Source organism: Carlito syrichta, unplaced genomic scaffold (assembly GCF_000164805.1).
Source record: "Carlito syrichta isolate Samal-C Ts95f unplaced genomic scaffold, Tarsius_syrichta-2.0.1 Scaffold81549, whole genome shotgun sequence".
In the NCBI taxonomy this organism is placed as follows: Eukaryota; Metazoa; Chordata; class Mammalia; order Primates; family Tarsiidae; genus Carlito; species Carlito syrichta.
This window is the reverse complement of record NW_007025645.1, coordinates 749367-761509: the sequence shown is the minus strand read 5'-3', so window position 1 is coordinate 761509 and position 12143 is coordinate 749367. Positions and strand designations below refer to the sequence as shown.

The 12143-nt window shown below is 38.1% G+C and overlaps 1 protein-coding gene across 2 annotated transcripts in view; it reads right to left on the bottom strand.

Annotated features, from left to right (window-relative positions):
• The window catches only part of HMG20A (high mobility group 20A), a 78306-nt gene extending 66450 nt beyond the window's left edge, over positions 1–11856 (bottom strand). The window contains exon 1 of one of the 2 annotated variants that reach the window (XM_021711035.1): positions 11557–11856. The gene's annotated coding sequence lies outside the window, so the exon portion shown is untranslated. The remainder of the gene's footprint in view (positions 1–11556) is intronic. The other variant, XM_008055428.2, reaches the window with a different exon arrangement.
• Positions 11857–12143: the final 287 nt, after the last annotated feature.

The following is a 12143-nucleotide window of genomic DNA, read 5'->3' as shown; positions in this document are numbered from 1 at the left end:
CCTGAGCCCAGCAGTTCGAGGTTGTGGTAGCCATAAGCATGTCACTGCATTCCAGCCTGGGCAACAGGGTGAGACTCCAACTCAAAAAACAAAACAACAACAAAAAACACCAAACAAACAAACAAACAAACCCACCCCCCAAAACCCTAAGCTAGTAGATGGTAAAAGGAAAAAAAAGGGTGCATTCTATCATTTCTGGCCACCTTCATTTTTGTTGAGAAACCAGATGTCAGTCTTACTGTTCCTTTGAAGATGATGTGTCTTTTTCCCTTGGGACACTTGAAGCAGTTTTACTCTGAAGTGGGTGTGGCACTCCTTCCATTTATTCTGCTTGTTTTTCGCCCTTTTCAAATTCATGGCTTGAAATCTTTCATCAGTTTTAGAAAATTTTCAATCACTGTCTCTTCAAATATTGCTCCTCCTAATTTTCTCTTTTCAAATTAGATGTACGTTAGACTTTTTCATCATTTCCTCTATGTTCCTATAATATTTCTGTATTGCTGCTGTAGCAAATTATCTCAAACTATTGGCTTAAAGCAAGACAAATTAATTTTCTTATAGTTTTGAACTGTGTAGCAAATACCTTGAAGGGAAAATAAGTTTTAAAAAATGGTTTCTTGGTGCTGTCCTTCTCTAAGGACCTGATCTACCCGGGGGTCCCTAAAATCCCATTTTAGTCCTCCTAGTCTCATGAAACTAATCAAGCATGTCCAACCCATGGCCTGTGGGCTGCATGTAGCCCAGGACAGCTAGTAATGCAGCCCACAAAATCTTTTAACATCTTGTGGTTTTTTAGCATTTATTTTCTTCATGACCCCATATATAGTTCCATTTTTGAAGTTTACAACCACACCCTATTCATGACATCGCTTTTTGGCAGCACTTTCATTTGTGAAAAGTTGTTTTCAATTATGAAGCACATGCAGAGCAAAATTCAAACAAACATTTCTGATAAGCACCTTGAGAATTCATTAAGAACTGCAACCACTTCCACTGAACCAGACATCCAATAGTTTTACAAAACAATGTCAAATTTCCCATTAGTTTTATATTGTTCTAATTTTTCTAAGCTTTATAATAAAAATATATAAAAAGAAGTCTTATTATATATATATATATATATATATATATATATATATATATATATACTAACTATATTATATAATTTATATGTGGCCCAAGACTATTCCTCTTTACTTAGTGCAGCTCAGGGAAGCCAAAAGACTACTTGATACGACCCAGGGAAGCCAAAAGGTTAGACATCCCTGAACTAATGGCTTCTCTACTACTAGCAGAAACCCTCTGCTAAGTTTCATAGCTTCTTGTCTTGCTATAAGAATCAGCAAGTTCCCAGGGGAAGAAAGAGATGCATGGAACATCAATCCAATTCCTTGAAGTTCTTTTGGCTCTATGATTTTGGTTTGTTAAGTACTGGCTGCCTCAGTAGGTCTTAATGCCTTCACTCTTCTCTTTTCAAATCTGATCTTTTATGTTCAGCAAAAGCATTAGTCTGTAGTAGCCTAGTCTCTAAGAGTCAGAAGTGGAAGTCATAGCTTGGGTTCTGAATAAAAAATCTACTGCTTATTAGTTGAGCGACTTTGGCAAGTTATTTAATCTAGGTATTTAAACATTCTGAGTTTCAATTTTCTCTCATGTAAAATGAAAATAACACTATCTAATAAGGTTATTATGATGATGTAAAGAATAAATATGTCTACAAGATGTCTGATAACAAAAATTCATTGAGGGTTTACTACGCACCAAGTACTTTATATTGAAATGACAATTCAATGTAGATATAGTTATTATCCCCCATTTCCTTCTCAGGGTCACAAACTAGTAAGTAGTGAAGCTAAGATTTGACTCTAGAGTACTATTTTTCAATAACTTCAATACTGCTTCTATAATATTGGTTTAGTATTGTTCTCTCTCTCTTTTTTTGTTTTTTTAAAAGCAGGATTTATTAAGAGGACACAAAAGCTCCCACAGCAGGAGAGAACCTGAAGGGGCTGCCCAGTATTATTCTTAACACTAGTGAGTGGTCAATAAATGTCAATTATTCTATAGAAAATATAAATGCTTCAGAAACATACACTAATTACATCAGTTTTTCTATTGTTTTCTTCTGCAAAAATATTTTTTTCTGGCAAAAACATTCCTATGACATTTTTCAATGTATTTTAAAAGAAGCTATTGGGAAAAACAAATGTCTAACAGTCCAATTAGTAGAGAAACAATAGCATTATTCTACTCCTGAATATTTAAAAGATTTCAAGTTTTTAGACAACAGTGCTATTTATAAATATCAGTGCTGTTAACATTTTGTACCTTTAACTATTTTTCTTATTTAAAATATTTTCTCAGAATAAAGGCCTATAAGTGGAATTATTGGTTCAAAATTATAAACATTTTATTATTATTGATACAACAGTTATTTCTCCCAAAAAGCTATAGTAACTATGATATCCCCAGCAACAAAAATGAAAGATCTGTGTCAAAAGAATAGGAATTAAAGCTATAAAGTACAGGAATAAAAGACATGTGAACATGGGAAAAAGGAAGGAGATACAAATTTTGAGACTGGAAAAGAAAAAAGTGGAGTAGCTGGATATTATTTCTCATGAACAGGGGTATCAGTTTCACTTAAAGTGAAACTGCTTAAGTACAAATACACTTACAAGTCTACATCATTATTTTCCAAGAAAAAGGGTCCTATGATAGTTTTCAAAGATCTGTGTGGCCCTCATCAATGTAATCTTGCATATAATAAAATACTATTTAGGTGTAAGTTACAGATAGTCTATCTGGTACATCAGGGTTCAACTTGATCTTCAGTATTACTTGTTATCTTAACCTATAACCAAACATTTAGTAATCTGGCATGTGGGTCTTTATTGTTGTCATTTTAAGATACACAAATAAATTATCTCTTTTAAGAATAACATGTTGGCCGGGTTCAGTGGCTCAGCCTGTAATCCCAGCACTTTGGGAGGCCGAGGCGAGCGGATTGCCTGTGCCCACGGGTTCAAGACCAGTCCAGGCAACTTGGCAAAACTTTGTCTCTACAAGAAGTCAAAAATTAGCTGGGCGTGGTAGCACATGCCTGTAGTTCCGGTTACTTGCAAGGCTGAAGCTGAAGGATCACTGGAGCTCAGCAGGTCGGCATTGGGGTGGCCGCAAGTGTGCCACTGCACTCCAGCCTGAGCAACAGAGTGAGACACCAACTCAAAAAAAAAAATAATAACATGTTACATTATAAAAGAAATTATACATATAAATTATAAGACCAACACAAAGACTGTTGTTTTCATTTAGTTTAATTTACTAAAATGTACTGGGAAGCAGGAAGTCTACGTTTTAGTGCCCATTCTTTCACTTATTTGATGCGTAATCTTTATAAAGCCAGAATTGGAACATGGTATGTTTCATATTTCTGTTATGAAGTTTTATGAGTATACTACATGCTATGCTTTGAATATCTTATTATGAATATCTTGTTATCACGTCAGACTTGGAGTTACTATTTTACAAGGTTACTTTGTGGGATTCTTTCAGGGCCAAGCCATTTGTCTGCCCTTTCTACTATCAGAGAAATCTCATTATGTATACTCCAAGGCAGTTGCTTTTCTACCACTGTCTTCCTCTTCCTTCTTTGCTCCCATCATAGAATTTTGGGCAGTAAGTACCTGATCACCAGGGAGACACATAGAGGACCTAGAAAATGTGGGCTTAGCACTACCAAGACCTTCATCTTTCTGTCTACGTACTAGAGCCTCTTCGATTAAAACAAAAACAAAAACTCTGCTAACTACTACACATAAGTATATCAGTGCCTGATTTTCTAAGTTTCATTTCAGATATATCTTCCAATTTCCATTACCCATCAGTAAATTTTAGTAGTTATACTGAGGGATCAGGAAGCGTGAGAATGATCACTGGCCGAGAGGACGTACAGTCAAATCCTCCCTCTACCACTCACTGGACAAGTGACCCAAGCTCTCTAAACCTCAATTTTTTCATACGTGTAATGCCTAGTTATCAGACTTAAGATACATAAATGTTAGTCAAATGGGAACTGGAATTATGGCTACGTGTGGTGTGAATGTGAATATCGACATCACAACCATACCACCCTGATGCGCACATCTCATCTGAATGTGAATATCATTTAGAAAGTAAGGACAGCACCACTGAATAAAAGTATTTTTCGAGCTGGTTGAAATTAGAGGATCGTTTAAGTTCTAGGGCCCTCAAAAATTCATATTTTTTAAAGAAAAGAAGCCATTTCAGACAAAAGAGCACACATAAGTCTCTGAATTCCTTTATGTTCTAACAGAAGCAGGCTCCATGTTCTGAAAACACTCACTATATTAAAAGCAGGAATAATTTCGTGTCTATTCAATTAGTCAAAAAATTCTGCTGATAAAATTATGGTGAAAACAACACCCTAATATACTGCTGATATCATCAAAATATAATACAAACTTTTAGGGAAATATAGTTATTGTATTGAGAACTATAAAATGCTCATACTTTTAGAACCACTAATCCCACTCATAAGACTTTATCCTAGGAAAATAATTCAAATAAAGAAAATAGTTGTAGCTTTATTTAATATTGCTGGGCACATAAAAGGTACTCAAATATTTCTTCAAATGAATACCTTTATTTGTACTGACTCCTCCAAATCACTGCCCTTGGTTCCTTCCCATTAAGATTTATCTATTTTTATTATCCGGGCATAGCTTTAGAATCAAATTCTAATATCTGTGTCTCATCTTTGTTCTCCTATCTTCTCCATTTGATTGCTATTTGACTCACTCATGTTGACTGGTATTTGACTCCTTACCTTATGATACTTTCACTCTCTAAACTCACTTGACTTTCACAAAGAAACTGAACAGACCATTATTTCACATCCTCGACCCAACCAAGAAGAAATGTGAGGCTTCTTTCAAGATTCTAGGATGTCTCTCTCATTTGTTAACACCTCTGTAGCCCAACCATCCACCTCAAAGCCCACCACATGAAAACAAAAGATGGTCAGAAGCTATCCTCATATTCATTCTCATCTGACTCTCAATATACCATCAGTCCTGTACCTAGCTGTTTGTGTTTTCCCTTAGGATCTGGGAAAGAATGATCACTTCCTTGCATTCATACTTCTTGCTTCTTCTTTCTTGTCCCATCAAAAATCCTCTATTCAGGTCAAAGTATCTTTCTCTTTCTATATATATATAGATACAATTCACACACTGCAAAATTTACCTTTCTATTGTACAATTCAGGAGTTTTTAGTGCAGCTGATCCTTGACCATGTGGGTCCACTAATATGTGGATTTTTTTCCTCCTCTGCCACCTGAGATAGTAAGACCAGCCCCTCCTCTTCCTCCTCAATGTGATGATGAGAATGAACACTTTTATGATGATACACTACCATTTAATGAATAATGAATAGCAAATATATTTTTCTCTTCCTTGTAATTTTTCTTAATAACATTTTCTTCTCTCTAGCTTACTTTACTGTTAGAATACAGTATTACATATACCATACAAAAGATGTGTCAATTGACTATTATTGGTAAGGCTTCTAGTCAATAGTAGGCTGTCAGTAGTTAGGTTTTTGGGAAGTCAAAAGTTATGCATGAATTTTTGACTGCACAGGGGTGAGCACCCTTAACCCCTGCATTGTTCAAGGGTCAATTGTGTATTAGTATACAAGGTATTTTAGTGTATAAGGTTATGCAAACACTACCACTACCTAAGTCTAGAACATTTTCATCACCTCCAAAAGAAACCTCATATCCATTAGCAGTTACTCCCTATTGTTACAACACCCACTAATATACTTACTTTCTGTCTCTATTGTTTTGCCTATCCTAGACAGCTCATATAAATGGAATTATAGAGTACGTAGCCTTTTGTGTTTGGCTTCTTTCATTTTAGTATAATACTTTCAAGGTTCGTCCATGTTTAGCACGTATGATTACCGTACTGTTTTTACTGATGAATAATATTCCACTACATGACTATGTCACATTTTTGTTTACTTACTCTTCAACTGATAGATACTTGAGTTTGTTTCTATTTTTTGCCTATTACAAATAGTGCTGCTATAAACATTTGTATACAAGTTTTTGTGTGAACATGTTTTAATTATTTTGGGTCTACAACTAGGAATGGAAATACAACTTACATGCCCAAATACTTGATAACAACATCTATTTAGTTTCTGAGTTCAGGTAGCAGGGTATACCTCTCAGTGCAAACAACACCATACTGACCTTCCACATCACCCCTACTTAAACACCTACAGTCTTCAGACTCAATACATGTTAGTTACAATGTACTTTTTTCCAATTTAACTGAGGTCAGGAATCAGTTCTCATAGCTCTGGTTATATAGTAGATATTTAACATGTTTATTTGATGCCCTAAGATGTTCCCAATGAGAGAATCATGACTCCTTATTCATTCTTTTATTCTACAGATATTTGAGTGTCTACTGTATGCTGGCCACTGTACTTGATGCTTGGCGTAAATAACAAAGTTATTGATCGGTTTCATCATGCTCCAAGTGCCAGTTCAACTCCACAAATATTTACTGAATATCTATTATGTGAATGGCATTGTGCCAGGGTGACGACACAGAGAAGAAAAAGCCAGTCTGTAGCCTTTTATGGAAAGACAAACTCTACACACAACGATAAAATAACAAAAACAAACACAGGAGCACTGGATATTAAATGCCATAAGAAAGGTACAGAATACTCTGGAGGATTACAGATAAACATACACAAGCAATACTGCTTAAAGGTGGTACTTGAGAAACAACCTCAAAGGTGGCATGCTGATAGGACTCCTAGGAAAAGAAAAAGCGTTTCAAGTGTAGCCTAGCATGAGCAAAAATAAAAAGGCTGGGGACAGTACACAATTTTTTTTCAAAGATCATCCCATTTAGAAATGTGTAGACAAGTAAAGAGAAGTATGATAATACTGTGAAAGGTCTTCAGTGATAGGCTTAGTATTTAAGTAGGTTTAGGAGAAAGTCTTCTTATAACAATTCAAATTACTTTAGAGATTCCTTAATCTTTTCTTGAAACGTCCCTATTATGTATATTTTCTAATGTCATCATGGAAATTAGTGATTTCCCTTTCCTATAAGGAACAAGATACAAAAAGTGAAATCGCAACAACTAAGGAAGCATGCTGATGGGGGAGAAGGCATAATCTCAGTAAGTCTAGCCTGTATTCCATACTTTGGGGACTATAACATAGGGCTTAAAACAGACACATGGTCAAATCCCAATAGCTAGAACAGCAAAATCAAGATGAGGGTAAAAAATAATAGCATTTATTAAGCACCTAGCACCAACATTGCACCAGGAGATTTACATTTAATATCCTTGTTCTACCCAACAACTTCATTTAGAGTTGGGGAAACTAACTGAGCTCAGGGAGCCTCAATAAATTGCTCAAGGGTTACCAAGCCAATAAGCTAGTAAAATAGACACCAGTGTTGAATCCAGGCCTGTCTGATCCCATGTTTTCTCCATTGTTCACTGTTATTTGTTTTCCCAGTACAAAGAAAGCTGAAATGGTAGGATCACAATGCATGTGTCAATGAAAGGGGCTGAACATTAAACAGAGGAGCTTGTATGGTCTGGAAGAAAATTAGGCTTAGAGATCAAGACCAAGAAACATCAAGTTTAGGGCTGCTTCTTGATCCAGTTTGAACAATAATAATAATAACATAGATCTTATTTAGAAATACCAGAGGAGCAAAATTCCACTTTTAATTTGTAAACTAGAGAGGGAAACTCCAGGGAAGATGAACATTTTGACTGTATTCAATGTATTCCAAGTCCCAAGAACGGTGCACTCTAAACTTTTGCTGAAATAAGGAAAAGTCATGTAAGGAATATTTTCAATTGAATATCCTTAAAGGCTATGAAATAGACAGTAGAGTAATAAGCCTAACAATCATTCAAGCTGTTAGAATACTTCCTTTAAACCTCAATCCCACAGCAAAACCAAACCAAACCAAACCCCAATCCCCCTCAAAAAAACACTCCACCAAAACAACAAACAAAAAAAGCAATAATTATGAAACATTAGCATGATTTTACAAAGAAAGGAAGATAAGAGAATGAAAATAGACTTTTGCCTTATGTATAGCATCTCTGTGGATAATCAAATTTCAGTTAGTGGATCCAGAATTTTGACCTACTGTTTTAATATTTCAAACTGCTGTGAGCAATGTATCCAATGACTGCTTTTTGGAAAAGATAATGGTTATCTAATCCAAGTGCTCTAAAAAAAATGGAAAATTTCTTTTTTTTTTTTTGAGTTGGAGTCTCACTCTGTCACCGAGACTGGAGTGCAGTGGCCGCTCCCGGCCACTGCAACCTCGACCTGCTGGGCTCCGGCGATCCTTCCGCCTCACAGCCTTCCAAGTAGCTGGCACTACAGGCGTGTGTTACCACACCCGGTTAATTTTTTTTGATTTATTATAGAGATGAGGTCTCGCCTGCCCAGGCGGGTCTCGAACCCACGGGCTCAGGCAATCCACTCACTTCAGCCTCCCAAAGGTGTGGGACTACAGGCTGAGCCACCAAGCCCCGGCTGAAAATTTTTTTATTATAGATGGCAAATAATGGAATGAAAAACTCAAATTCATTAACTCAAAGAAGTAATAGAGAACACTTACAAAAGTCTTTATTTTTCTAATTTTGATACCGTGTTTCTATTAGAACATGCAAAGGAAAAAAGGCATTAAGGGGGAAAAAAAACCTTTGGAAGACAGCAAGCCACTCTGCACAGAAACACTTTTAAAAAGGATAAAAATAGGCTCCATGGAGTTTCCCATTCTATTTTTCACAAGCTTTTCAAATATTTCTTCTTTGATGGAACCAATGAATAACTGCCACTTATCACAAAACATCTTCTTTCAGATAGGAAATTTATATATTGCTTTCTTCTAAACAGACAGTTCTTCAAACTGCTCAAGTCTTTCAGCTGCAGCAATTTTCCCCACTTCTATTATATTGCATTTCTTCCATGGCATCTTATAAAGATCAATTTAATAAACTATTTTACTTTCCAAAGACAGGTTCCAAAAGGCAACACTACTACAGTATCAATATCTTAACATCATTTTCTCTATTTTTTTTTTTTATTTAGTTCTACAATCTTTCCATACTTCAAATAATTCCTAATACTATGGTTTTATCTGCCAGGGTGACGACTTATATTTTCTTCTTTATTATATTAATATAGAAGATAGTGAACATTTTTTCTTTAAACAATTAATACTTAGGGCAGTCTACATGTCCCTAACCTTCTATTAACAATAACATAGATATTATTTTGTCTCAATCTTTCAACCACTGCAGTAATTTTATGGTCTTTCAAAAAGTAACTCATACTTGATTTTAGGGTTTTAGACTGATTTTTAAAATCGTAACATTTGGTTTAAAACACATTTTCTTTCTTTCTTTTCTTTTCTTTTTCTGAGTAGGAGTTGCACTCTGTCGCCCAGGCTAGAGTGCAGTGGCATGCTCACAGCCACTGCAGCCTCGACCTGTTGGGCTCAGGTGATCCTTCCACCTCAGCCTTCCAAGTAGCTGGAACCACAGGTGCGCACCATCATGCCCAGCTAACATTTTGATTTATTGTAGAGACGAGGTCTCGCCAAATTGTCCAGGCTGGTCTTGAACTCTTGCACTCAGCCAATCCTCTCACCTCTGTCTCCCAAAACGCTAGGGTAACAGGCATGAGCCACTGTGCCCAGTTTCTTTTCCTTTTGGAGCTGGGATCTCTCTGTCACTCAGGCTGGAGTGCAGTGGCCTGATCACAGTTCACAGCAGCCTGGAACTCCTGGGCTAAGGTGATCCTTCCGCCTCAGCCTCCCAGTAGCTGGGACTAAAGGCACATGCCCCCATGCCTGGCTACCTTTTTTGTAAAGATAAAGTCTTGCTATGTAATCCAGGCTGGTCTTGAACTCCTGGGCTCAAGCGATCCTCCTGTCTCGGCCTCCTAAAATGGTGGGATTATAGGCATGAGACACTGTGCCTGGCTGTGAAACACATTTTCTATTGAGCTCTAAACCAAATAGCTTTTTAAAAGAACTAGAATTAAAATAATTGCAGATTCTCAGGCTGGATTAAGTACAATCCTAAAGAAAAAAATACACACACACCTTATTCCTTTAAAAATTCTTGCAAGACATTACAGTTTTCTGTTCACTTGATAAGACTTCCTAAAATTGCTGAGATTTCAAAGTAACCACCAAATAGGTCGATTCCTTCAGGATACACACCCAGTCCCCCAAGTATTGTGTTACTTGACAACAGAAGCCAAAGAATAAAAATTGTTGAGTGTTTATTGCCACATCATATAGTTTCTTATAAAACATGAGAATACAGGAAAACAGAAAGTTCTTATTGGTCTTTTGTCCTTCGTGAGTCTCATGACTCTTCATCATGATTTAAAACTACAAAGAACAGATACCATTTTCTCTCTCTCTCTCTTTTTTTTTTGGAGACAGTCTTGCTATATTGCTCAGGCTGGTCTCGAACTCCTGGCTTCAAGCGATCCTCCCGCCTCAGCCACCCAAAGTTCTGGGATTACAGGCGTGAACCACCGCATCCAGCCCAGATACCATTTTAAAATCAGTGCAGAAATGAATTAAATTATAAAATACAACTTTCACAAATGCTACATGCAAGCTACATGTAAGAATTTTCGAGGCTAAGAAGGTTGTTCTCAGACACAGGACAAAATCTGTAGCCCCAAGTCAACAGATCTAAGAATTCAGATACCAATCATATCCATTAAGGTGACACCAAATTTGAGGTATGACAGTTTCATTCTTGTAAGATGAAAATACCCCATGATTTATCTCAAATAGTGCTCCAGCTAATAAATCATCCCCTTAGACAAACAGCTACAGTTCATGTTGCATGTCAAGGCCAAGAGCACCACACCTCACTCGGTCAAGGTTGGACTTTGAGGGGGTCCAGGAGATGCAATTTATGGGTAACCCAACAAAGTATGTCCCCCTAATAGAGACGAGTGGAGAATGCTAACAAGGGGGCTGGGCTTCTCTGAAGAAAATATTAATAAATAAAATCTTGTTGGGGAGGATATTTTCCATCTTCCACGTGGACGTGAGAAACTGACATCCATTCTGCCCGCAGGCCGGGGATGGGCACAACTCGGTGGAATGACCTAACTTGTCGCGTAAGACACAACCCTAAGGCCAGCAGACACGGTCTCTGCGAGGGGTAGCGACCACCATCTTTCCAGACCTCACCAGCACTGGAAGTGGGCTGGACACCCCTAAACCAAAACCCTCCTCCCCACAGGAAGTGAGCATGTTTCCCCCTCCTCCAGGAGGGCCTGCCTCCCCACCCCCAACCGGAAATGAGGCGCCCCATTCAGTCGGCCCCAAACCCAGACAAACCAATAACAACCACCGCAAAAGAGGGATGATCTTCCAGGAGTGAAGGGCGTCTCGACTGTGGCCACCCCCACGCTCGCCTTGCTTACTGACCTGCTGACGATAGGGGCGGACAGAGGCCTAGGGGCTAAAGAAAGTCCCTCGCACAGAGGACAATTCCCTCAGCCCCTCTCAAGCGCCTTCGCTCTTCGCACTCGTCGTCTCACAGCCTGAGATGCCTCCGCAGCACTTTATTTTGATGTCCTTTCTTTCCCTTTCCCTAACCGCTTAACCACCTTGCCATAGGCCACTTCTTTTATCGCAGTGACATGTCAAATGGTTCCGATGGGGAGAAAAGCGGAATATTATTCTTTGTTCCTTCAGAAGCTTGAAGGGATTATTTTGTCCAAACGCGGCGTAGGACTACGTGCCTACGCAAGGTGAGAATGCTTTCGCGGAGACCTCTGGGAGTTGTAGTTTCTTTTTTTATCGCCAGGGCCCGCAGAAAGTGTTGGGACTCAGATTGGTAATTACTACACACTGGAGTCCTTGAGGACACACATTCTGTATTCGACGACGGCTGACAGCGGACGCCGGCGCCCAAATAGGCCAAGACTCTCGCCCTTTTCCTCGGGCGTTTAATTGAACCCAAATTTCCCCTCACGCGGGCCCAAGGTTCTTGTCGCCCCGCCCCCGCCCTT